The 27295-nt window shown below is 48.1% G+C and overlaps 2 long non-coding RNA genes across 3 annotated transcripts; one reads left to right on the top strand and one right to left on the bottom strand.

The window, feature by feature from the left end:
• Positions 1-632: 632 nt before the first annotated feature.
• LOC102546740 (uncharacterized) lies at positions 633-19960 on the bottom strand. 2 transcript variants are annotated; one of them, XR_015685895.1, is made up of 3 exons: positions 12493-12603; positions 2161-2377; positions 633-1373 (listed from the first exon to the last, which is right to left on the bottom strand). It is a non-coding gene; the product is annotated as an uncharacterized LOC102546740 (long non-coding RNA). The 2 variants fall into 2 exon arrangements; XR_015685896.1 differs by lacking the exons at positions 633-1373; positions 12493-12603 and adding exons at positions 18945-19113; positions 19771-19960 and having other exon boundaries at positions 1401-2377.
• On the top strand, positions 18528-26011 carry LOC147994663 (uncharacterized). Its single transcript, XR_015685894.1, has 2 exons — positions 18528-18815; positions 25465-26011. It is a non-coding gene; the product is annotated as an uncharacterized LOC147994663 (long non-coding RNA).
• The last annotated feature ends 1284 nt before the right edge of the window (positions 26012-27295 follow it).

Genomic DNA, 27295 nt, shown 5'->3' with positions numbered 1-27295 from the left:
TGAACATAATATTACCCCTGACCAAGGGGAATTATTATTAATAGTGTTAACACCTGCATTCAAGAGATTTTCTTTTTAGAAATCACTTCACTCTAATTAATGCACACACAGCTTGTTTAACGACAACACTCGAACATCCATATGGCCCAAACCCTGTGCCGAGGCAAACAACCAGAAGGATCAACCTGAAACTATGGAGCTCCACTAAGTTTCGCATCTGTATTCTTAACTGTGCTGTTGATTTTTATTATGGTTCATGGTGCCTTATTATCTAAAGAGTTTGATTCAATTATTAATTATGGAAAAAGATAAGAGTACAACAGATGAAGCTGGAAGCTCTCTATCTTTCGTGACTCATCAGTACTCTAGATCCTCCCTCGTCAGCTGGTACTACACTGCCCTGATCTCATTTCTCACTTAGATACTGTGCTTCCACACACCTGTCTACATGTATATGTAATAGGCCAGGATGCATGTATGACAAACGATGTTGTTTCCTCTTTCTGAGTTTGAGTCACCTCACCCAAGTATACTACTTTCTAAGTCCACCTACTTTCCTGAAAATTGCATAATTTCCCTTATAGCTAGATAATATTCTGTATATGTAACACATGCTCATCATCTTTCATCTCTTGCTAGGCATAAATATTTATTTTGTGAGGAAGTTGTACAGGAGGGGATGTAGAGACTGCTCTTGGTTGCCTTCTTGACTGGGTTACCAGATGTCCAGCACTAGACGAATGAATGTGTTTCTGTATGGCTGTGAGGACCGATCTGCAAGGCAGTGGCTATGTGAAGAGTTTGCCTGACTGTGGGCAGCAACATCCACCAAGCTGGTAGCTGGTACAAAGAAGCTGGAAGAAGGCAGTGTGCCCACTCGCAAACCCTTCTCTCCCCTGAGTGTTTACTGCTGTCAGCCACCTGACTCCAGGTTCTTTGTCCGTAAACACCAGTGACTCCTGGAAGCTTTCAGACTTTCCGGGCAGTATTAGAACTGCTGAGGCTGTCCCTCAGCCTCCAAGGCCTGGCTTTCCTTCTGTGTCTGCTCCTGTATTGAACTTACACTCTCTGCCTCCAAGCAGAAACCACACAGCTCTGAGGTGGGACAATGTCCCAGTGGAAGGGCATCCTGAGGCACGGGAGCTCAAGGACCTTACATCTCTGAGGTGGGACAGTGTCCCAGTGGAAAGGCATCCTGAGACATGGGAGCCCAGGGACCACACACAGCTCTGAGAGGAAGCCTCCTCAGCAGAGGGGCTGCAGCTCCCAGGGTAGGGGATCCCCAGACGAGCTCAGAAGCTCGGGAGCCTCGGCCTCGCTCCTTCTCTTTGCTGCTTCTCTTCTCCTCTTCATTGCTTCTTGATGGCTTCTTCCTAAAAGAGAGTCACACCAGGCAGAAACCCTCATGAAGGAGATTTATTGGAGGGTCCAGGGTGTGGAGGGATGAATCCAGGGATGGCTGCCCTCTGCTCCTGGGAGTGGACAGTGGGGAACTGGACAAGGGGGCAGGGCTTCTATAGGACTTCTGAAGAGTGCAGCTTCTCAGGGCAGAGATTTCCAGAGTGACTTCAAGTGATTTCAAGTCCTGGGTTTGGGGGCACTTAGGGATTGCTGGAGTTTCCTGTTTAGGGATTGGTAGGTTTTTGTGCTCAGGGATTGGTGGGCTTTCCTGCCTAGGGATTGGTGGGTTTTCCTGCCTAGGGATTGTCCTAGGGTTTTACTGCTGTGAACAGACACCTAGACCAAGGCAACTCTTATAAGAACAATATTTAGGGGCTGGCTTACAGGTTCAGAGGTTCAGTCCACTATCATAAGGCAGGAGCATGGCAGCATGCAGGAAAGTATGGTATAGGAGGAGCTGGGAGTTCTACATCTTCATCTGAAGGCTGCTAGGGGAGACTGACATCTAAGAAGCTAGCATAAGGGTCTTAAAGCCCACACCCACAGTGAGACATCTACTCCAACAGGGCCACACCTACTCCAACAGGGCCACATCTGAACGTCTTGACTCTACCTCCAAGGTGCTAGCATTATAGATGGGCCCTCACCACAACACCAGAGTGATTTGTTTGTTTGTTTGTTTTGCTGGAGACCCTTTTCTTGGCAGTTTTGTGGTCAGCCAGTGCCATGCTCGTGGGGCTGAAACATTTAGAGATGCACCTTATTAGTGAGCACCTGTCTTGGATTAGCTTTTCCTAGGACAGGAGCCAGTTGGTGGCAGAAGACTGACTCTTGAGTCCTGCCCAAGGGTTGCAGGCCTCAGTGGGCCATGCCAAAGCCTCTGATTGCAGACGCTTTTCAGTCTTGACAGGTATCAGGTGTTAGCTTAGATCCTTCATTGGTGAAAGTGCCAGAGGCCACTTGAGATGACCATGTTCTGCAAGAGAGAGAGAGAGAGAGAGAGAGAGAGAGAGAGAGAGAGAGAGAGAGAGAGCATGAGAATAAAGTCACCTGGGAAAACAACTCCAGTTGTGGGACAAAGATGCCTCAGAAGCTGTCCCAGAGATGTATCAACTCTCTATGAAGGAAGAACCCTAGAAGCCACAGGGACCAGGCTTGGTGGGCAAGGTTTGTGGCCTGGAGACTAAAGCTGAGATCATAAAACATATTCTCTGTGGGGCCTCTGGACATGCAATTGTGTGTCACCATAGAGTCTGGGTGGTGTCTAATTAAAGGACATGTTCCACTCACAGAAAGGCAGGAGCCTGGGAGGCCAGTGGTGTCCGTGAACCTCAGTGACCTCATAACCCATCATTAGCTTGGCCCAGAAGCACGGTCTGTCTTCTTGAAGGCATCCACCTTCCTGCTCACAGAAGCAGGTACTCAGCCAGAAGGAAAAAACAAAAAACAAAAAACAGTTCCTCCTCTCACGCAGAAGACGGCAAACAAGCTCTCATGCAACAACCTATATTTTAAATTTTGAGTAGACACACACGACTGTATGTGTTTATAAGGAACGATGTGGTATTCTGATTGGTTTATCAGTCGGGCACTGACTGAACAAGGCAACTAGCATACCCTACTCTCAGCTGTCTCCACAGTGACATGAGTGGGCATGTGCCCCACTGGCAAGCTCTGAATAGCAAGGAACCAGGCTAAAGGCTGAATCTTGAAGCTATGGGGCTAGGAGGCTGCTAAAGGTGGCTCCTTGTCAGTCCTCACTGGCGCTGTCCTGTGATACGCCAGACACACAGTCATGCCAGCCACTTAGATGCTGGCTTTCCACTTCACTATTTGACTATCTCTAAGGTGACACTTCAGCCTCTATATCCAAGGTTTATTTTCTGACTTGGCTGGCTTGGATTTTAGAGACAAGATCTCACCATACAGCTCAGACTGGCCTGAAGTTCACAATCCTCTTCTTTTAGGTGTGCACCACCTTACCCAGGTCAACGTTGAGGCTGTGGTTTCTGAGGTACAACCTGGGAATCCCAGTTTTAGCAAGTTTCTAGGAATTTCTAACATGGGTTGTTGGAAACTACTATCAAGCTAGGACAGGACAGTCTAAAAACATCTTGTTAATGATTAAACTGGGACAACAACCATGAGGGGGAGGTATAGCAAGCCACACACAGGGTGACATTCTTCAGAGGATCAAGAGAGGGTTGATACTGGCCACTCCTCCGTGACCTTGAGTCACACCAATCCTAAAGCATCCCAGGAGTGTGAGGAACACCTGTGCTCTACAATTCAGACTGAAGAGCAAGCTCAAGTCTTTTTCCTGTGCCTTGGATTATTTTCAAGTGCATGAGTTGGCTCCAACAGACTAATTCTCTTCAAGGTCAAGGTTCATAACTCTCCTTTTTATTGTTGGCCTATCTTCTTCCAAAAGGAATGTAAGGGGCTGTGGAGAAGGTTAGTCAGTAAAGTGCTTGCTGTTCAAGCATGAGAACCTATGTTTGATCTTCCCAGAACCCACACAATATATGTGGGTTTGGTGGGACACACTGTAATCTCCGTACTGGAGAGTCAGAGATAGGCAGTTACTAGGGGACTTGCTGATAAGCTACCTAGATAAGTTGGCAAGCTCCAGGTTCAATGAGAGAGGCTGTCTTAAGAAATAAGGTAGGGCTAGAGAGATGGCTCAGTGGTTAAGAGCACTGACTGCTCTTCCAGAGGTCCTGAGTTCAAATCCCAGCAACCACATGGTGGCTCACAACCATCTGTAATGAGATCTGATGCCCTCTTCTGGTGTGTCTGCAGACAGCTACAGTGTACTTATACATAATAAATAAATAAAAGGGAAAAACAGAAATAAGGTAGAGGGGTGGGAGAGATGGCTTAGGGGTTAAGAGCACTGATTGCTTTTCCAGAGGTCCTGAGTTCAAATCCCAGCGACCACATGGTGACTCACAACCATCTGTAATGAGATCTGATGCCCTCTTCTGGTGTGTCTAAAGACAGCTACAGTGTACTTATATATAATAAATAGATAAATATTCAAAAAAAGAAAGAAGGTGGAGAATGATTGAGAAAGACACTTAACAATGACCTCGACCTCCAAATGCACACACACAGGAAAGCAGACCTTGCAAATTCATGGGCATAGCATGGGAGTGCACATACCCGTGAGCACATTCATGCACACACTGCAGGAGCAGAAGTGGCGTGGCGCTGCATTCACAGCATCTCCTAGCGTTCTGTAGTCCTGCCTCATTCTCTCACAAGCACAGCCAACAGCCTCTAATATTCAGACCTCATGCCCTCCTCAGTAAGAAAAAACAGATTTCTAAAATTTGTTCATGGCTATGTAGAACAAAGATTCTACATCTCATTTCTCAGGCAGCAAATTGAGGCTACATCCATGTTCAGGACATTGTATGAAAACAGGCTCAGCTCAGGGGCACTCAGGAAGTGTACCAGAAGGAATGACCATTCTTTCCTTTCCTAGAATAGTAACCTAATGGCTGTCACTCTGATAGCCAGTGTATCAAAGGGTGTATACTTCCCTCTCTCCACTGACTATTACCAGATAAATCATAGCAGGGTAAAGTTTCCCGTAGTCTACTGAATAACAGGCCCAAAGTGCAGGAGCTGGAGGGTGCTGGGAACTCTGCCAAAGAACCCCCTACAGGTAAAAAGTAAGGCTTCCTTACAGGTTTGCATGTATAGGAGGAAACATATATACACCAGGTCTGCTAGTACTTCAAATCTCAGGCAGTGCTGGGGTTCTTTGCGTTTATCCTCTGAAGATAAATGGGTGATATGCTATCCAAAACAGAGCGTTAGTTGCCGAGACGGGAAGGAAGCGAGTGAGGAGTTACCGTGAAGGGGCATAACATTCAGTTGGCACATGAAGTTGTGGTCTGCTCTGTCACAGCTGGGGTGCTTTAGAAACACACCTGGATGTGGTAAGATGGCTCGGTGTGTTATGTGCATTTTACAATAGTTGAAATAAAACTTCAGAATTGGACTTTTCCTCTCTGCATTTGCCCCTTGTCTACCCAGACTCTGATGGTGGAAGGTCTCTGTGCTGTTGAGGTCTAGCCAGAGCCCGTAGCCCTGTCTCAGCCCCTTCCCCAGCTCTGGTCTGGTCCTAAGTCTTGAACCGCCTATGGCTCCACCCCTGTTCCCTCAGAAGTGTGGATCTTTTTCATGTGACTTAAAAGACATTTATGAGGCTTCAGGGATCTAAAGGGCTGTTTAAACTTAAAAGCCAATCTTAGTAATGAGCTTTAAGAAAGCACATTAATTCTTAAAGCCAAGGTGGGGCTAGGGCAGAAAGGCTAACCCCAGGGCCCGAGGGACCAGTGAGGAGGGGTGAAGGAGCGGTGCTGTGTAAGGCTCGTTCTTGTATGTAATGATCATTTGATGAGCACTTAGTGTGTGCCAGGAGTAAGCATCAGGGCCCCTGACTCCTGGTGTCCACAGCATTGACACAGAGGACACCCTCAGCGTGCCTCCGGGGCTGTGTCTCCTGAGAGATGATGCCCCTTTGTGGTTAGACATCCTTGAAGCTGCAGATAGGTTGTCTCCGCTGCCTCAGAAACTCAGGTGCCAGGACATCCTCTGCACATCCCCCGTGGGGACCTGACCCCATCACAGTTCACTTGCTCTGTGCTTTGGACACCCACCCCACCCTGTTTGGTGGCCCAACTAAAGATTATGGGAAGAAGTATACTATCGAGGAGACGTGGGCCATCGAAAAGGTCATCTTGCACCATGAATATCTGTAATAATGTCTCTAAAATTCACCACACAGAACCACTAGGGTATCCTTCCTCACCCCTTCCATCTTGGGGTTGCCCACCCCAATCTCTCTTCATATTTGTTGGGTTTCAAATCTCGGCCCATGCCCGGACAGAACACGCCAAGCCGCCACGGTTCCACGTGGAGAGGTTTAATAAGAGAAGAGCAGAAGAGAAGAAAGGCGGGCCATGGGCACGTGGAGGGGGGGATGGGGAAGGGGACAAGAGCAGGGAAGAACAAAGAGCAAGAGGGCTTAAGAGGGGAGAAAGAGAAAGAAGAAGAAGAGGAGGGAGCAGTCCCTTTTATAGCGTCAGGCACAGCTGGCTGTTGCCAGGCAACTGTGGGGCGGAGCATACTTGGCTGTTCCCAGTTAGCTGTGGGGGTGGAGCTTAGACAGAATACCAACAGTATTTGTTTTGCTAAATAAAAAGCTGTCTGTGAGGGGCTGGAGAGACTGTAGGAAGTATGTGCTCAGTGGTGAAGAGTGCAGTCTCTCGCAGGGGCCGGAGTCTGGTTCTCAGCACGCTTGTCAGGCTACACAACTACCTATACCTGCGGCTCTGGGGATCCAAGCCCTCCTCTAGCCCTCCTCTGGCTTCCATGGCTACCCACATACACATGCAGATACACACGCAACTGAAAATAAAATGAACCTTAAAAACGGCTTGCATTTTCAATTGAATGTTTAAAATGTGTTTATAATGTGTATGTGGGGGGCAGGGAGTGAGACAGTCAGGAGAGGGCATTAGAGTTCCTAAAACCAGAGTTAACAGAAAGTTATGAGCAACCACATGGGTGCTAGGATCCAGATCCTAGCCCTAAAAGAGCAGCGATGAATGTCTTTAACCACTGAGCCGTCTCTCCAGCCCCTTAATTGAATTCTTTTTGAGACGACAAATCTCGAGGATGCTAAACTATTGTCTTCTCAGATCGCGGATCTCTGAATAAAGAGCAGTTTTAAGACTCGATTCTGTCCCTGTTCATTCCCTTCTACAAGTGACAGGCAGCAGAGGCTGATCGCACTGCGGGACACAGCCGCGGCCCGTTTCTGCAGGAGTCTATTATGCCAGCTCTGTCCCAGGCACCCATCTGGATGGACTTAGGCAAAGTCCTGACATGAAATTGGGCTAAAGGTTAAATAGCGCACAACTCTCAGCTGATTAGAAACACAAGAGAGCAATGTAGGACAGGAAGTGGGCTCTGGGGAGGTGACGTCATCTCATCCAGAACCAGGTGACAGGAAAGTAAAAATGGGAAAGGCAGCTTTAGAGAGGATTGACCAAGCAGGCAGGCAAGGCTGCCGCTCCAGGTCTGGGAGGTCATCTTGGTGGGAGGGGGTAAGGGTGTGGCCACATTTGACCTGGCTACTCTGCCAAGCAGAGCGTGAGGCTGAGCAGAGGCAGGGACATGAGATAAGAGTGGATGTCACAACTGGTCAAGGGTCAGCATGGGGAGGAACGTGGAATATGTCCCTGAACTTGTTACTGTTCTTAGCACTGGCAAACACCAGACAAAAGCCACTAAAGGGAAGAAGGGCTTGTTTGGGCTCAACACTTGCGAACGCAGTCGTGAGGATCCTATCCAGGATGGTGCTGCCAGTTAGTTAGGGTGGGGTAACCACTTCAGTTTACCTAATCTAGAAACTCCCACAAAGTTGCTCAGAGCTTGGCTTCCGGGTGATTCTTGTTTGTTTGTTTTTGTTTTTTGAGACTGGGTCTCTCTATGTAGGATTGGCGGTAATGGAACTTTCTCTACAGACCAGGCCAACCTTGAACTCGTAGAGGTCCTCCTGTCTCTGCCCTCTCAGTGGTATGAGTAAAGAAAGGCCTGGCTCCATGGTGATTCCAATTCTGTCAAATTGACCATCAAGATTAACCATCAGTTCCCAAAGCACAGAGGGCCAGTTTGGCCCGTTGGTTTGGATGTCCAGAGTAAGCAAAATGGGAGGTACTTTTCAAGTGTTTGCCTGAGTGGCCGAATGTGAAAGCTATTTGCCTGAAGTCACTGCTCCCCATCTGTAGAATAACCCCCCCAAGATCCTCTGTGGAATATCCTAAGTCCCCCCAGGCTGTAACCATGAGGCACAGCGGATGGGTGGCTGTAATAGCACATCACTTCCCACAGCTCCAGAAGTCAAGAGGCAGGCACTGTGAGATGCTGGGTTTATCACCTCAAGGGTTGCAGGATGCCCTCAGAGGGTGGAGGCAGCACCTCTGTCTCCTTTACAAGGGTTCCAATTCCTTTCTGGGGGCTCCCACCTCAGGCCCATTTCCTCATATTCCCTTAAAAGGGTGAAGGGAAGTGACAGGGTAAGTGCCACTCTTGTGGCATAACGGCAGGTTCTATGTCAGGCTGGTTAAAGAAATGCTATACCCGAGTCCTCAGTGGCACCACGCGGGTCACAGGCCACCTGTTCAGGGAGTCTGCTAGGAGCTAGACCCTGCTTTAGTCTCCTGCCCCACCACTCTCTAAGCACTGGGGATCTCCCTTCTGTTCAAATTGGTCTGCTGCCAGCTTTCTAACACCCCTATGCACAGGACTCTATCCAACAGAGGCATTCCCCAGAACCTTCCAAGTGTCCGTGCTGTTAACAAGAACCAACTCCAAGTGGGTCAAATGTGGCCCCACAAACAGAGAGTAAGGGTCCCCTCTCCAGTGCCTCTCACCAGCATTTGTTAGCATTTGTTTTCTTGATGAACAGGCTGACGGGGGTAAGATGCAATCTCAATGTATTTTAATTCAAAGTTCCCTGATGGCTAAGATTCTGAACACTTTAAATAGTGTTCACTAAAGCTGGGAAGATGGCTCAACCACTTGTATTTTTTTGAGAAATACATTTATTTCCTAAACCATTTTTTATTGTATTGTATTACGGTTTCTGTTCCTGTGAAGAGACACTATAACCAAAGCAACTCTTCTAAAGGGAAACTCTTAGCTGTGGCTTAATTACAGTTCAGAGATTTAGTCCATTATCATCATATCAGGAACTATGGTGGCATGCAGGTTGACACTGTGCTGGAGAGGGAGTTGAGAGTTCTACATCTGGACCAGCAGGCATCAAGAAGAGAAAGTGACCTTGGGTCTGGCTTGAGCTTCTGAAACCTTAAAGCCCACCCACAGTGACACACTTCCTCTAACAAGGCCACACCTACTCCAACAAGGCCGCACTTCCCATGAGTGCCACTCCCCAAACCTATGGAGGCCGGCTTTCATTAACCTTTATGGGATGTTTGGTCAGTGCTTAGCTTCTGAAGTTCTCTGAACATTCTAGATACTAATTCCTCTGCTGAGGTAAAGTTCCCAAGGATTTTCTCCCAATCTTCAAGCTAGCTCTTCCCTCACTGGCAGCTAGCAGTACGAAAACATTCAGTTTCATGAACTCCATTTTGTTGGTTGTTGACTATCTCCTGAGCATGGAGTCCTAGTCAAAAGTCCTTGTCTACCCTGTCCCTTGATGTGCATTCCCTAGTTTGTCCTCTTGCTGCTTCAGGTCCTCTGTCAAGGTCTTTGATCCACTTGAGGATGGTTTTGTTGTGCAGTGTGACAGATAATGATCTAGGTTCACTCTTCTCTAAGTGGATGTCCAGTTCTCTAGACATGTGCTGAAGAGGCCATCCTTTCTCCTATGCATGCTCTTTTCATATTTGGCAAATCATGTGGATGTGGTCATGTGACCCCCCACGTCAGGGCCCTTTCTCTATTCTATTGACCCGTATGCCTGTTCTGTGCCAGTACCATGTTCTCATTCCTTGGCTCTGTAGTATTATTTGAAATCGGGTGTGGTGATAGCCCCCAAAGTGGTGATATCCCCCTAACCCCCATTCTTGCTCAGGACTGCTTTGGCTATCTGAGGTCTTCCATGCTCCTATATGTATTTTAAGGTTATTGCTTATATTCCTAAGAGGAATGCTACTAGAATTTCTATTTGAGATTGTGCTGTATCCACAGATTTCTTTCATTGGGGCAGTCATTTCCCCAGCTCCCAGGATACACAGAGGTGGGTTTATTTTATGGACACTAGCACACGTTCTCATTAGAGGTATGTTGTCCCCAGGTGTGACATAAATAAAGCTAATGGATAGGGTCACTTCAGCTTGTCTAATGGCTCAATGGGTCTGTCAAGGCCTCCTGGTCACTCATACTCTCCTGGAAGAGAAGGCTGAGTGGACCACCCCTCCTCTTAACTCACCATAAGTACAGGGAGGATGCCAGGAACCAGAGTCCCCACAGCCGTGAGGAGAACTTCCATATTCACCCACACTGATAGTGTCCATCATGAGCAGAGACAGCGGCCACTCTCAGGGTCCCAGGGTCCCAGGGTCCCAGGGTCATCCTCTTCCGTGGCCTTTGCTCCTGCTAAGGGGTGAGCTATGTACCCCTAAAGCTCACATACCACAGCATTAACCGTTAATACCTGGGAAGGTAGCCTTAATAAGTGACAGGCTATTACGGCCAATGTAAAAAGCTAGGAGGAGGACACCTAGGAGGAAGACAAGACCTAATTCCATGATTTCTGTCCCTGTAACAAGACAAGTGAATAAAAAGAGAACGTACAGGGAGAGAGAGAGACAGAGACAGAGAGACAGAGACAGAGAGAGACAGAGAGGAAGGAGAAATGTCATCTGCACACTAAGGTACATCAGCCATCATTACAGGTGGAGAGGCCTAATGGGCTAATCCTTTGAAATTGGGTCCATCCCTTTCACAGTCACAACTGAGACATTATTTACAGTGCTGATGCTGCCTTCTCTGCAGGACCAGGCAGCTCCCATGGTGAATTTCTGCCTGACTCCATCTCTCCCAACACCTACTACTAAGCAGGTAGCACAGGAGGAGGTGTGGAAAGGGAAGTGGGTGGGGACACAGATGGGGACATAGGATAGAGACGCTTATAGGAAAGGAAGGCTCTCCAGAGGTTCTACAGAGTGAACCCATGGGCACTAGGCATCTTAAGGAAGCAAGGGCAGCAGTGGAAGTCTTGGGACTTGTCAGTGAAACAGGCGGTGTCTCTAGGAAGTGCGGATTCAGCAAAGCAGACCTGAGACATCAAGGCTCATTCTTTCTTACTCTGGCCTCTGGTGCTTACTCTGTTAGCTGCTGTCCCAGGAGCTAGCTCAGAGAATGGAGAATAGATATTATATTCTGCTCTGCAGGTGACCACAGGCCAGCAGATCTTTGTCCCAGTAGATCTCTCAGTGGTTGGACACCCTCCGGATCCCCTTACCCCCACATGGTGCTGGCATTAGGTCTTGGCATTAGCTATCAGTGCTGAGACAGCCCAGCTGCCATTTCTCTTGGTTCAGCCCAGTCTTGTGACATTATGTGGGGTGACTCAGCCAGCTTTCCGGAATGGTACGCTCTTTCCAAGGGGTGTTGCCACTTTGCACTTGGGAGACACATCCAAGTTCTCAAAAACATCCTGTTTCTGAACTTGGCTCAAGAGAGGGAAAGCAGAGAAGACTGAAACCTGATCTCTGAGCAGCACTGGCTTCTGGGAGGAATCAGGGTCAGCCAGAGGGCAGGGAGGGAGAGTGGCCATGGAGGTATGTTTGACTAAGGGGCAGGTATCCAAGATGAGTGGCAGGTGTGAGAAGAGGGGCTCACATGCCACCTGCAAGAAGCATCTAGAAAACCGGAGCTGGGACTCAGAAGCCATCCAAGTCACAGAAGCTCCCCGACGTTGCCACACTGGCCTGTGGTGGTGACAGAAAGAAGCAGATACCATATCCAGTGGGCTTTCCTAGAGGACCCGGAAGGACAGAGCTGGTTCCTAAATGCTGCCTACTGTTTACATGGTGGGAAGGAGGTCAGGTTTCACAATCCTGTCTGAAAACACAAGCTCTCAAGTAAACTCGTGCTTGCGACACTGCACCTGAGGAGGGACGCTGCACCTGAGGAGGGACGCTTCTGTGGTGCTGCTGCCTCTCCCTTTCCCCTGCATGTCAACGTGCCAACTGCAGCAGCTGGAAGAATCTGCTGACGGCATTTGGGACGAGAGGGCATAGCAGAGCTGTGACAGTGAAGCCTGCTACGGGGTCAGGATTAATATTTTCTTCATTAATAATATCCTAATCTGCATGATTAATATGTCACTATCCATGAACACAGCCGACTAATGGTATAATTGCTGAACAGAAATGCCACCTGCTGAGCAAAGAGAATGAGATGAACAGTCAATAAACACACTTATATGAAGGAGGGATCGGTTTCCCCCTGAATGTCGCCAGCGTCCAAACAACTATTTGAGGAATGCAAGGAAGAGTATTCTCCAGGGCTCTATGGGAGGAGGAGCTCTGGGCTTACCTGCCACTCCTACACTGCCATTGGACAGATCTGAAAATTCCAGACAAGGCTGATGATAGTCCGCTGGTTGAGCTCCTTGCCTGGTTTCTCCAGCTGGCCCCAGGCCAAGAGGCGGGATGTTCCAGGCCACAGTGGTGCCACCCCATCAGCCCAGATCCACCTCTGTTGACTGCAAACCTCAGCTATTTTTGGCCTGCCAGCCTGTGTCAGGAAGTGCAACAGGATGACAGCACAGAGAGAGACTCCGTGGGATGTCTTCAGCTGCCTGCTGGACGACTGCTGACGTTAGAAACCTCTTGGGAGCACTAGGCACGGAGGTCCCCTGGAGTCTACACTCCATTTTTGACCTGAACTTCTGAATGAATCAGCTGCCTGCTCTGCTCATGGCCATCTTGTTCCAAACCATCGCTCTGCATTATTTACACAAGCTAAGACAGGTCCAGTGTCACCAGGAGATCTGATCTTACAGAGCCACCATCATGGGTGTTGCTCTCTGTCAACCATCCTGTTACTATGTGGTACATGAATGTCTGATATTACATAGCAGAAACTGTGTGCAGAGAGTCTGATTTTGGTAACCTGCACAGACACATGCACATACACATGCATGTAGACAGGGATTTCAGTATACTCATACTCTAACTATAATAACTACTTCATTGTATACATGTTATCAAAATATCGTGTGATCTTTGATGTTGTTTACTAAAACTATATTCAATAAAACACAAATACATTGGCATTCGTGGGAGTTGGAATGATCTTAGAAATACATTTTTAAAATTCAAAAGAAATAATAAAGTTAGTCTTTATTTTATTTTTGAAACAGGGTTTCTCTTTACAACAGCCCTGGCTCTCCTGTCCTGGAATTTGCTTATAGACCACGCTGGCCTGGAACTCACAGAGATCCTTTTGCCTCTGCCTCCCAAGTGCTGGGATTTAAAGTATGGGCCACCATGCCAGGCAAACTTAGTCTTCATACTATGCATTATTTGACCCAGGCTATCCCAAATGTTATCTCAGCAGATAGTTTCAGGTTTCCCAGTTACCTACTGGATATCGCTCATTAGTTTTCATCCTAAACCTTAGGATTTGGTGTACACACAGCAGACTAAATGGTGGTATCTCAAGTGCCCAGAGGTCACATTACTACATCACCCCTGACACACAGCTCTAGGCCTTGCCACTAGATATCATGGGTGGAATGTTTGTGTCAGCCTAATAAACCTCCATGCTGAAGCCCCGCGATGCTGAACTTAGGAAGTGAGACCTCTGAGTGGTAACTAGGGCCAAATCAGTCATAGGGTGGGGCCCTCATATTGCAATTAGTGCCCTTATTAGAGACAGACATCCTCCCTCTTCCCTCCCTACCCAGTACAGACTCAGAGGAGAGGGCCATCTACAAACCAGGAAGAAAGCCGTCACAGGGCTGTCCATGCTACTAGGAAATCTTGGTTTGGACATGAAGCCTCTCTACGCACAGGAGGCTAACTCCTGCTGTGTGAGCCCTTTGTCTATAGTATTTGTTTCCAAAGCCTGAGTTTAGGCACAGGCTCTGCTTGGCACAAACCCAGAAGAATGGGCATCTTTGATAAAGAGCCACAGCAGCAAAGACTGGGAGGTCAAGGACCTCAAAAGCCAAGCTCATCCTGCCTCCTTGCTCATGACTGGGGAGCAAGAGTCACTGGACTTGGTGCTGTGTGCAGAGACTGAAATGTTAGTTCACAGGCCTCTGTCGGTAGGCCAATTAACATGCGATGATGCCTGAACAAAGCTGAGATCATCACTGTAGGATTCAGACAGAAGGTAGGACCACTGCAACCCGAGGAGGGGAGGGACAGCAGTTTCAAAGGCTTCTGCCAACACGAGCACGCCTTTTCTCTAGGGCTGGACTGTTGTCCAGAGTTAGGTGTTTGCCTAATGTTCAACAGACTCTGAATTTGAGCCCCAGTGTTACACACAGAACTGTGCCATGCCAAAGGTCATTCTGGCCTCTGACCACATCTTTCGTGACTCCACTGTGGTTTCAATTGTCCCTGAGTCCCACACCAATGACCCTGTGCATTTTCAGTCATTACCTTTTTCCCATTGTTAGACATAAACAAATCAGAGTCGAAGACAGGAAAGGCTGAGGTCTGAGACTGCTGGAAAATTAATTGTTCATCGTTAGCGTCAAATGCCTCAAGACCAGAACTCTGCATGCTGGAAGGGAATCCCCAGACTGTTGTGCTTAGCCTGTGGCTCCAGCAGCCTCTACAGGACAGATGAAACTGTATCATAGGACCTCCACCCCCAACCCCCACACACCCAGGTATACTGTAAAAAACGAAAGCACTTGAGGACCTCAAGTCATCTAAAAAGCCTGAGAAGGTCAAGTGTCCTTAAATAAGCACTTCAGGTCCTGGGACCAACGGAACACAGTCAAAGGCATCTGGTGTTGCTATCTGTGTTTCCCTTTAAAACAGAAAGTCTGCGGTCCACAACAAGCACAAGAAGCGAGGGCTAAAGCTTCAGGCTGCACAGTGCCTAGATAAAAAGTGAGAGTCTCTGGGATGTTGAGGGAAGTGTGCATAGCCACAAAGGAGCTCGGTGAGAGGGAGACTGTGTGAGAGACGCCCTCTGTGCCTAGTGCAAGGTCTCTGGGGGACTTGGTCGACTTCAAGGCAAAGTTCAGCATTTGAGGATGGAAATGCATTCAGGAGCTTCTGCCAAGAGGCCAAATCACAAAGCAGTCTGCTCACAGTGCTGGAGTGAGGCTTGCCTGAGAGGGCAGGGCGGCCTGATGGTGAGCTTGCTGGGTGCTGCTCATCATTCACACAAGAGGTGTGAGTCATGGCTGTCTAGCGCTAAGGGACTCAACTAAACAGGGCACCAGGGGGCTGGGCACAGCTAAGCCAGGTCAGTGCCCACAGCCAGTCCTCATGGGCTCTTTCAGAAGCCTCACTCATTTGTCACCTCGGTCACGCCCCAGAGCCTAGCCTATACCTCCATCCACAAATGCACTCTTAGCTCCGTCTCCATCCACAGGGCCCCATGCCCAGCCTGGCTGAGTCTTAGAACTGTCCCCAGCCTTCCCAGGATCACTGGGTAGTTGGACGCAGCCTGGTCTCTGTAGCAGCCCTTGACCTTGCTCCCTGCGTTGGGAATGGCAGGCTCTTTGAAGGCAGGAGTGGCCCTAGAATGTAAGCATCTCTCCCGTGTGTAAGGGTTAGCTGGGCTGCACTTGGCTGCAGATCCAGCTCAGGATAAAATTTGAATAACTGGAGTTTTCTAAATAATGCAACCATTTTGACTTCAGTTTACACCAGATTCAGATTTTCTGAATATGAACTAATGCCATCATATCATGGGGAACTGACCTATGGCTTTATATAAAGCTAGCTTTTTTATGTGCTGTTTGGGTTTGGATTGTAGTTTTTTTAACATAGGTTTTCATGTAGCCTAGGGTGGCCTTTATCTCACTATATGGATAAAACTGGCTTCCAACTCCTCATCCTCCTGTCTCTATCTCCAGAAAGCTGGGATTATAAGCACAGGTTGGCCGGGTATGTGGCTTTCACTCATGTTCGAGAACTGAAGCCTAAATTTAGATAGATTTCCCTTAACCATCCTTTATATTTGTATGCACTGGTGAGCATTCACACAGATAGGGTCACAAACATAGTATCCAGTATCTGATGGGCCTACTAGACCCCTATAAAGAAGACACCCCACAGTCCAACTGCTCACCACCATAACAGTACTCATAACAGTACTATTTCTGCATTGGTGACAAAGTAAGACAGAGGGCAAGATACCCCCACTGTACCAGGAGTCATAGGCCCATCAGCAGGTTTCACAGGGATATACAAGACATCTCTCTCTCTCTCTCTCTCTCTCTCTCTCTCTCTCTCTCTCTCTGACACAGTGTCATCTGTCCTCATGCCATCGATCTTTCTAAAGTAGGGCCAGTCAGGACCAGGCAGAGGCAATGTGACCTACAACCTCCTCTGGCACCCTTGGCTTGGTTTGAGTTGGCTGGGCAGAGCTCTCATCTCTAGGGTAAGGAGCAGGCTCACCACTCCTTACTGTAGTCTCTCACAAACACGCTCAGGGCCCAGAAAACCACCTCTGTTCTAAGGAAGTGCCACTCACACATTTGAGGAAGCAGAATTGCCCAGTGGCACACATCCCAGCCTTTCTCCAGGACCCCGGCATTCTCCCAACCACCCAGCCTGCTTTAGCCTTTATGCTTAGAATATGTAGCCAGCCTTGGCCCCAAGAGAGACTGGTGGCAAGTTTCTGAGCCTTACGTCCTCCGGCAGGAGGCTAGCGGCCACATCTTGTCCTAGGAGTTTACAGACACTGACTAAAGGACCGGCAAGAATAGGAAGGTCTATATACTAAATGAAACCCCACGCTGTCCGCTGAGGCCCTTCCCGAGCTCAGAAGGACGGAGTTGAGCTTCCAATATAGTTAACACCCAATCCGCTCCTCCCCCCTAGCTGTCAGCCATGATGGAGCTGAGACCCAGTGAGGCTTATGGAGACAGCTCTGTATAGGACATGGTGCTGACCATCCTAGGAAGACCAGTACCCAGCCTGAACAGCCATTGGAGCTTAGCTTCATTTGTTCTGAACAACATGCCCTGTTTTGCTCTGTACAATGGTCTGCTGAGCCCTGGCCACTCCCTACTACATCCCCAAGAGCATATCTGCAGAGAAGAGCCCTTGATATGGCTCCTCCATCCCAGCCCAAGTCACAAGTGCTATCACATTTGCCTGCAGCCCAGCCTAAGGGGACTGTGACATTCAGGGAATCTTTCCTAGGCCCTTGTTTCTCCAGGCTCTAGAGCTGGAAGCAGAATGGAACTGTCCCTTCTGGTATCAGAGGGACCTTGGCCCATTCCTGCTCGTAGTCACATTCACACAGACAGCCTGGGCTTCCCCAGGCTGTAGCAAATCACTGCCTGACAGAGGCTGGGCGTTAGGGAGATATGAGTCACCAGGGAAGCACAGCTTATGTAAACAACAGTCACTCAAGTAATGATGTGCTCACCCACAGAAAAGTAGTGAGTGGATCTGTGAGTTTTTGTTTGTTTGAAACAGTGCCACTCTGGAGTCCTGACTGATCTGGAACTCATAGCAATCCTCCTGTCTCACTCTTCCAAAAGCTGGGATTATGAACATGCATTACCACACCAAGCTCAGTATGCTTTTGTTATTGTGTTCAAAATAGTGTCTCTGGTAGTCCAGACTGGTCTCCCACTCATTACGTAGTTAGGGATTCCCTTGAACTTTTGATGTCTGCTTCTGTCCCCCAAGGGCTGGGATTATAGGTGTAAACCCCTCACATTCAACTTATGACCTTGTCACATTTTTATATGTAGTGTATGTGTGCGTGCTATGCATGTATATACACATGTGTGTGCAGCACAGGTGTTGACACTGCGTGTCTTCCACCCATGTACTCATTTTACCTTCAGAGACAGGGACTCTCACTTAGCGTGGCTGGTCTTGCTTGCTGGCCGGGATCATCTGTCTCTGCCTTCCTCCCCAACACTGGGGTTTCAGATGTGCCCAACTGCGTCTAGCTTTTATGTGAGTATGGGAGACCCGAACTCCTGCCCTTGTATTTGTTGAGTAGACACTTTGCTGAATAAGCCATGACTCCCAGCCTTGAGTATGTGTAATCTTTTGTTGTTGTTGTTTGGTTTGGTTTGGGCTAAGTAGATTGTCTGTCTGTCTTAAAATGCACGTGTATCTGATACATGCAATTGAGAAACATTTTGTCAGGCTGCATTTTCATTTTATTTTAAATTTCTGCTTATGTTTTCAAAAGAAAATATCCATTTTTTAAATTAAAAATGTACCAAATTCAGACCTGCAACAGCTTCCCTTTTTCAAAAATTTGAAATTCCTCTCACTTATCTTTAAAACCACTTCAAAGATAAAGGCTACCCTGTTAAACATTTAAAATAAACCTAACGGCTTCATGGTTCTTGGGTTTTTAATATTATCTTTTTTAAAGCATCAGCAGCTGTGGTCTAGGAAACTAGGTCATGGTAACACACTGGCTCCATGGAAGTTCGCAACCTTCCAGGTCACCAGTACCCGGCTGGCACCATGGAAACTTCACCATCTTCTTTATAACAGAGAGCAGGGACTACAAGAGGGGCCGTGCTGCTTGGGTGTTCTGTGCCGGTCATCATATCAAGAAAACCAAGCTGGACCCCAGCACTTGACAGTCTTCGGCAGGAAGGGGTGGACACATTCCTGGGACCCAGGTCTTCCTGGTAGGAAGGTGCTGATGGCCTGAGATTGACAGCACTTGGGCCAGAATTGGTGAGTGACTATGTGACTGAGCCTGTAGTGTTGTGTGGTGTGGGGGGCAGATCTGGGGACAGTCTCTGGTCCTATCCAAGCCCATGGGCCACTCTTGAGGTTCCTCTCCCCTCCCACTCCCTGTTTTACCTCCATTTATGGCAAGCCTGTGACTCCAGCCTCCATCACCTCCTTCTGTGAGGAAAAGGGCCCTTGAGTCAGCTGGAGCTGCCTCTGGCACTGACGTCCAACAACCATGCATAAGACACTGGTCTCTGTCACCCGAGTGACTTCTTGTGGCTTCCTTACTGTAACAGAGCTAGGGAATGAGAAAGGTATCACATGGCCCTGTGACCCTTTGACCATTCCTAGGACCAAACCAAACCCAGAGGGGTGTAAAGAGAGAGTTGGGGGGGGCGGGGAAGGGGGCTGAGTTGTTCTCCAGAACCCATAACAGAAGGAAAGAAACAAATCCCCCAAATTGTCCTGTGCACACTGAGACAGGCATGCAGACACCCAGACACACACACATACAAATATACTAATAAATAAAAAACAAAGTTCAGTGAGACACTCAGCTTCAAAAAAAATAAAAAAATAAAAATATGGAAAGGCATCCGATGTACACACACACACACACACACACACACACACACACACACACACACACACGAAATAAAAAGAAGCCAGTACCAGAAAGCAGGCAATATTTCCAAAACACAAGAAACAAGAAGGGAAGTGCCATATGTCAAGCCATGTAGCAAGCAGGCATGCTTGAGTCTGTCACAGGGTGTGGCCAGGAAGTATATGGCCCCAAATTCATTTTTAGCAACCCCCCCAAATCAACCAAACCCCCAAAAAAAAAAAAAAGACTGAGCAAATAAACAGGAAGAAAAATGCCTCTTCCTTACAAGAGACTCCCAGTCAGTGCAGCCACTCCCCAGGAGGCGGGATTCAAGCCCCTTGGCTTTCTTACCAGGGTGTAGCAGGCTGGGGGCTTCCAGACCAGGGTGTAGCAGGCTGGGCTCCCTTTTCTCCCAAGGCAGTTCATTACATCTCTGCGTGGATAGCTTCCCCTCACAGGCACTGGGCCATCTTTACAGGACATAAAAACAATGGCACTGGATTGCCACCGTTGCCATGGTGACAGACAGGAAGATGCCTGGCTGTGTTGAGAAAAGGATGATTTATTTCCTGGACTGGACATAGAGTTTACTCACTACTCATACACTAAAACCTTAAAGTACAGTTTTCTGGATACTTTTACTTAAAACCTCCTGTTGGACTTGAAAAACTGAAGCTGAGGCTCCCGGACTGTGGCTCTGGACCATGCAATCCTTTCCTGGGTCTCTAGAGAATAAGGGAGGCCCTTCCACAAGAGTGGTGTGGGAGCGAGGCCTTATGGGCTTCCTGGCCAATCAGATCTGAGAGCTCAGATACTTTCTGGAGTGTCAAAGCTGAGGCCCTAGGTGCTGAACATCTCAAAGTGAAGGTAGAAAGTGGCCTCCACCCTCACGGGGACATTGACTAGCAGAGACAGAAGCCACTGCATCTTGCTCATTTCCCTTCAGCTTTTCATTCAGTTAGAATGTAATTCCCTTATGGCCTCCATAAACCTTTCCTGTAGGTTATTCTCTAGAGACCCAGGAAACTGAGAGAGGGGTAGACACAGCTACTGGGAGGGCCTGGCTGGGATGTGTGGGATGAAGGACCTTTCTAGAATATGCTTGGCTTCCTGGGAATGAACAAAGGAATTGGGGGAGGGAAAGGAACCTGACAGAAGGCTCCAGTCCTACATTTATTAGGGGACCTCCCATTGGCAGCTTAAGAAACTAAGGGCGTTGGATCATTTGCGTAACAGGCACCTAGACAGTAATACATTATAAAAGGAGGCTTCCTGGATTTTCTTTATAAAATCTAAGTGCCAGAGGGATATGGCAGCACACTTCTTAATCTTAGCACTTGGGAGGCAGAGACAGGTGCATCTCCAGGAGTTCAAGGTCAGCCTGGTCTGCATAGCAGATTCCAGGCTAGCTAGGACTACACAGTGACTCTTTCTCAAAAACAAAAGTTTCAAAGATCTAGGGGCTGGAGAGATGGCTCAGCAGCTAGGAGCACCTGCTGCTCTTGCAGAGAGTCAGCATTTGGTTCCTGCTACCCACATCAGGTGACTTATAACTGCCTGTAATTCCAGTGCAGGAGACCCAATACCCTCTCCTGGTCTCTATGAACTCCTTGTATACATGTGCTACATATAAACTTATGCAGGCACACACATGTGCAAACAAGTCATAAAGTACATGTGTTCTAAAATGTACATCCGAATCCTTGGTTATTTTTCCTCCTTGTTGTCTGTATGCCTTTTTTGAGACAGGGTCTCACATAGCTCAGGTTAGTCTCAAACTGGGTTACATACCTGAGGTTTACTTTCAATTTCTTATCCTCCTGCCTTAACACCCTCAGGACCAGAATGATAGGCCAGGGCCTGGCTGATTATTTCTTAAAACCAATTAATGTGTTCAACCCTCTCAATGTTAGAGACTTTGAGAAGGCCATTTTCTTCCCCTCCCAAACAGAAACGGTCACATGTAACAGACCCTACAGCAGAAAATCTGGTTCTGTGCAAACGTGCCCTGCAACAGTCAAAAATTTCAGAAACAAATCCATGTTTCATTTTCTCAACTGAAGTCTAGAAGAGCATTAGCGTCACTGAAAGGCCATTAGCCCCTGTGCTGTGACCCTGACCCTGCCAGGCACTGCCATCGAACGTCACTCCAGAGCACATGCACTGCCCCTGCCTGCCAGGAACCACCCCAAATCACAGACAGTTCTGCCAAGAAGGCTGGTGGAGAGACCCAGTCCTGAAGGTTTGTGGGGAAAGTACAGGAGGGCAATGACCCTGTTCTGATGGTCCAGTTGGCCCCACCTAGCTGGGACTCAGAGCCATGCCAATCCAAGCCTTCCTGACCAGTTGGATGTGACCAGCTATATCTACTGCTTTCCTTATGACTGTACCCAGATTCCTTACAAAATGGATTTTTAAAGGAAAGACAAGCAAAGCGATGTGACTGAGAGATAGTGTACATTTTCAGGTGGATATATTTATTAAAATGTTATTTATGCTTGCATAAGAGAAGACAAAAGAAATCACTCAGGGTGCCTGTGTCTTTATGAGGGTTTTTTTAAAGCTTTGCTGTGGATAAGCCAGGGGGCAGCTGTTCTATGCCTGCAGGGTAGCTGCCTGTGGGAACAAGGTTGCTGCCTGCTGGAGGGCTGCTGGGTGTGTGCTGCACTGAGGCACAGAGCTTCTGCTTGCAGACTTGGCACCTTGTCTTGAAATGGCTGTCAGAGAGAAGAGAGCGGATGTCTGCACTGGAAAGGTGGCTTCCTGGTTCAGAGCAGGATGCTCTTCCAGAGGACTCCAAGGTTCCTGTTGACTGTTTCCTTGTGCTCACTCGCCAGTGTCCTGGGTCTCCCCTCAAACAGAGGATGACCACTCCCTGATAACCTAGCACCTATGTTGCATGACTCATAGCCATCTACAACTCCAGGGGAGCCAAGCATCCTCCTCTGCCTCCATAAGCACTGGACACACTGTTTGTAGGTACATACACTCCAGCACACACACACGTACACATTGTCTTAGTTAGGATTCCACTGCTGTTATAAAACACCATCACCTAAAGTAACTTGGGGAGGAAAGGGTTTACTTATTCTAAGAGTTTACAGTCCATCATCCAGGGAAGTTGGGGCAGGAACTCGAAGCAGAAACCTCAGGAGGTGATGCTAACTGAGGTCATGAAAAAGTGCCAGTTTCTGGCTTGCTCCCCATGGCTTTCTCAGCCTGCTTTCTTAAAGTGCTCAAGACTTCCAGCCCAGGGATGGCACCACCTAAGGTGAGCTGGGCCCACCCACATCAACCACTAATTGAGAAAATGTATTCTAGGCTTGTCCACAGCCTGGTGTGTCTTATAGACTAATTTTCTCAGTTGAGGTCCTCTCTTCTTAGATGACTCATTTGTATCAAGCTGACACAAAAATAACCAGGATAATATTAAATAAATAGACAAGTATTTCTAAAGTAACTCTGACTTAAAGGAAATAAGTAAAGAGTTAACTCTGAGTGAAGTCTGAGTGACTTTATGTCCCAGGAACATGGGCTCAGGTTACCCTGGATGACAAGTCCAATCATGGAAGAAGAAGAAACATGACCATTCTAGCTGCAGAATGAGAGAAAACAATGAAGCAGTATGTTAAAAATGACACAGTGCGGGAGATGCCAGGAGGGTGCACAGCAGTGGTGGTGGAAAAGCCTGCCCTGGGTTTCCACGGTCTCTGGCTCATGGGCTTCTCTAATTTTTCCATTCTTTAGACCATACTGTATGAAAATCATCCTGGGCCACAAATCCACATTTTGCTTATGCTGGTGGGGGCCTGAGGGACATCTGCTCAGCTCAGCGGTTGTTTCCCTAGCCATTCACAAGGATGCAGGGCCGGATTCAGAGGGTGGAAACGAAAAGGAGGCCTGAAACCACCTAGAGGCATTTTGTCTGGCTGCAATTCAGCTCTCCGCTGTGACCTAGTTGCCCAAGGTTAGCCTACGGGATCTCTAACACAAAGCTAAAGCTTTGCCCAGGTCCTGTGCTCAAGGACCATGTGATCCAGTGGTGGCAGCCATGTCTCTTTTCCATTTTAGAAAGAACACTGAAGCACAATTCTGTAACTCAACCAAGCCAGAGTCCCTGACACGGAGGCCTGGAACCCCAGATAAGGACAAGGAGGACAAGGAGGACAAGGAGGACAAGGAGGACAGGGAGGACAAGGAAGGAGGACAAGGAGGGCAAGGAGGCTGAACCTACAGGTGCAGCAAAGAGCAGCTTCCCACGGGGCTCCTGCCTGAGCTAAGTCAGTGTTCCTGTCCTGCTGTGCTAGCCAATCAGCTCCCTGTTCTCCAGGGCTAGTAGAGATTGGGTCATGAGTGCCAGCAGAGGAGAAGGCACAGAGGGCCCCAAGGATACTTACTGGCTAGCTTTAGTGCTACCCTGTTGAGTCCTGGGACTCCCCGGGAATACGGGACAGCCATATCATGCTAACCAAGCAGAACATACAGGCGCTGGACAGGGAGTCCCATGCCATGATATGGGAGCTGGCATGGTTCTGGACCTGTACCTGATCCAACCTTGAGAAGAGAAAGGAAAGGAGGAGAGGAGAGTCAAAGCAATCTAGCCACTACAGATGTGAAACACAATGCCAAGGAGGTAGTATTTTCTACTTAAAATTCAGAAGTATAAAAAGTCCTTCAACCAGCCAAGCCGATGACTCAGCTGGTAAGATGCCTACTGTACAGGCGAAGACCTGAGCTCGGATTCCTTACCATGCATATCAAACCCCTGCAGCCCTGCAATCTCAACGCTGCGGAGGCGGAAGGAGGCTGGTGCCTGAAATTCATCAGTCAGCCTGCATGCACGCATGCACATATGCACACATGTGCACAGATACACACTCTGTCTCTCTCTGTGTCTCTGTCTCTCTGTCTCTCTCTCTCACACACACACATACACTCACATACACATCTGCATCTACATGCACATAAACATGTATACACACACATCTGCATCTACACACCCATATAAACACACACCCTCTCTCACATACACCTGCATCTACATGCACATAAACATGTATACACACACACATCTGCATCTACACACCCATATAAACACACACCCTCTCTCACATACACCTGCATTTACACTCCCACATAAACATGTGCACACACATCTGCATCTACACACCCGTAAACATGTACACACTCTCACATACATCTGCATCTACACACACACACACATAAACATGTGCACTCACACATATACTTCTGGCCTCTTCACTTATATCCTCTCCATAGACTCTCAGCTTATCATTTTAGTTAGATGGACACTATTCTATTATTAGCAAGAATTCGTCTCTTTTTTCCAAGAGTTTATGCAAAAACCTTAAAATTTTCTAAAGCCAAAAAGAGTGAGGAGGAGCTGACTTAGAGATACTCTGAACACCACCAGGTAGGTAGATGGGTACTTTTATGTGCAGTTGGTAAATGCCTCCTGGTGTTTACAGAAACTGGAGTTTAAAGAAGCTAATGGCTTAGTTAGGCTTCCGGGTGAATGGTCTAGTCAGAACTTGAACTTACAGACTAGGCTTCCTGCCCACTATTCTGATACCATTTTGCTGTTAGGGCCAGCAGAGGATTTCTGGGCAAGTCAACAGAGAGTGCCCAGAGAGCTGGTGGGGAGTGGGCCTGGGTCTCCACACTTACACAGTGACAATCTACATAATGTCATACTGGGATATGTCCACCTGTGCATGCAAATCTTGTTTCTCAATATCTAACCTCTTTGCAAGGTTCCTGCACTGTGTCATTTCTCTGATAGATGGATTTTCGTTGTTATGAAATGTTCCCTTGGCCTCCACATGCCTCTTATATTTACAGCACCTTCTTGGCCTCGTGGATACCTCCCGTCCTGGCTTTCCCTGCAGCCCGCCTGTCTTTATACTCTGTGCCTCTCCAGGATCGGAGACAGCTTAGCGCCAGAGTACCTGGCTAGTGTGTTCGCAGCTCTGCTTTGATCCCGGCACTGTGCACACATAAACTAACCCACTGTGTTTCCTGTAGCAGGAATTCCTCCCGGTGGCTCCTGCACCTTCCCGCCTTCCTCTGGGAGGTTCGCTGTCCCACGGTGGAGCTGACCACACTTGGATTTCTTGCTTCTGTGAAAGACCCCAGCCTAATAGCAGTAACGGAAAGACTAACAGTAGTAATGCCATTTTACAAGGCTGTATTTAGGAAGACTGGTTCCGAGAAAGGTCAGAACACTGAGTATACAGCGGCTGCCACGAAGGATATGTGTGGAGAGCCTGGCGACAGGATGATTGCGGTTGAGCGCCTGACAATGAAAAAGAAAAGTGGAAAGCCCCGGGAGAGGTCCCACACCCTGGTGGGAGGCCGAGTCAGCCATTATGTTCCAAGAAGACACTATAGAGAACTTGCCCCCGGGCTGACCCCTGTAACCATGCATCTGCTTATGTATGCTTGCTTCTGCTTCCCAGAACCCTATAAAAAGCCCATCCCTGGTTCTGCTAGGCACGCCAGTCTTCCGAATTGACTGAGATGCCCACAGATATCTGTGTATCTTGATCAATAAAAATCCTCTTGCTGATTGCAGCCTGTGGACTCGGACTGGTCATTGGGCTCGAAGATCTCCCTCCTGAGGGAAGATTCTCTCTGAGGGTCTTTCATCTGTTTTCTCCCCTTCCTGCTGTCTCTGGAGTTGATCTTTAGGATCCTTAGGCTCATACTGCATTTAGCCTGCATTTAGCTGTCTGTTTCCAATTGGCTTTTGAGCTGTTTCCTAATACACTTTCCACTGCCGATAACACACCACCAGAAGCTGGAGCCGGGGCTGGGGATTTAGCTCAGTGGTAGAGCGCTTACCTAGGAAGCGCAAGGCCCTGGGTTTGGTCCCCAGCTCTGAGAAAAAAAAAAAAGAACCAGAAGCTGGAGCCTTGGACAGAAGCGGGGTCCGTTTTGGCCCCAGGAGTCTGGGGCAAGGTCACGTCTGACAATAGCTGTCATGCTGGCAGAATCCAGAGGCTAGCAGAGCACCACTGGGCAAGAAGCAGGGAGTCCCCTAGTCCCAGGAGCTGTGCCTGTGACCACAGATCTACCCACTCTTCCATTAGTAACTGGTGAATGGATCCCAGTGTACAAACAGGAGCTTCTTAAAGGCCCACCCCGTTCCACCTTTTAATATCTCACACGTCCAACCAAAGCTCAATGTGTGTTTCAGCAGGGACAAACCATATTCAAACCATAGACATATCTTTTCATGGTATTTAAAAGGTTTTTCTCGTGTTATGGTAAAATGTGTGATTTAAGATTTATACGTGGTTAAAGCTAACTGCTAAGTGTATACTTGGGTGTCATTAAGGACAGCCACAGTGGTGCACACCCATCACTACCTAATCTCCTATCTCCACAGCCATTCTCATGCACCCTCCTTTTTGTCAGAGTTTCCTCAGTGACTGCAGTACACATCCTTGGGCCTCCTCTTAAGTTACCACCGTATCAGTTTGCATAAACTAAAACTTTGCTACACAGGTCCACTCGGCCTCACTGGCCTTGTTCAGTACCATATAGTTCAATACCCCATGTTGGTGTGGGTTTTCTATTGAAACAGCCGCAGGGGTTCTGAAGAGACAGGCAGTAAGGTAAGTGCACACAAAGTGTGCTTCTAACCACCTCAACTCTCTTGTGATACTTTGTTCCTGATGTCCGCAGGCTGTGGCTCATTTAGCTACTTTCATAGTTGATGGGGCCAGGGACAATCTCACACTCCCACAGCCAAGAAGTTCTATCTGCCGTGTGATGTGTCTGTGCAGCCTGTGTGTTTATGTTCATATATGTATGTGTGCACGTATGTGGAAGCTAGAGGTCAACTTCGAGT

This window comes from Rattus norvegicus, chromosome 4 (assembly GCF_021556685.1).
Source record: "Rattus norvegicus strain SHRSP/BbbUtx chromosome 4, alternate assembly SHRSP_T2T, whole genome shotgun sequence".
Taxonomy (NCBI): Eukaryota; Metazoa; Chordata; class Mammalia; order Rodentia; family Muridae; genus Rattus; species Rattus norvegicus.
Note: the sequence above shows the minus strand (reverse complement) of the source record. Positions and strands in the feature narration are given on the sequence as shown.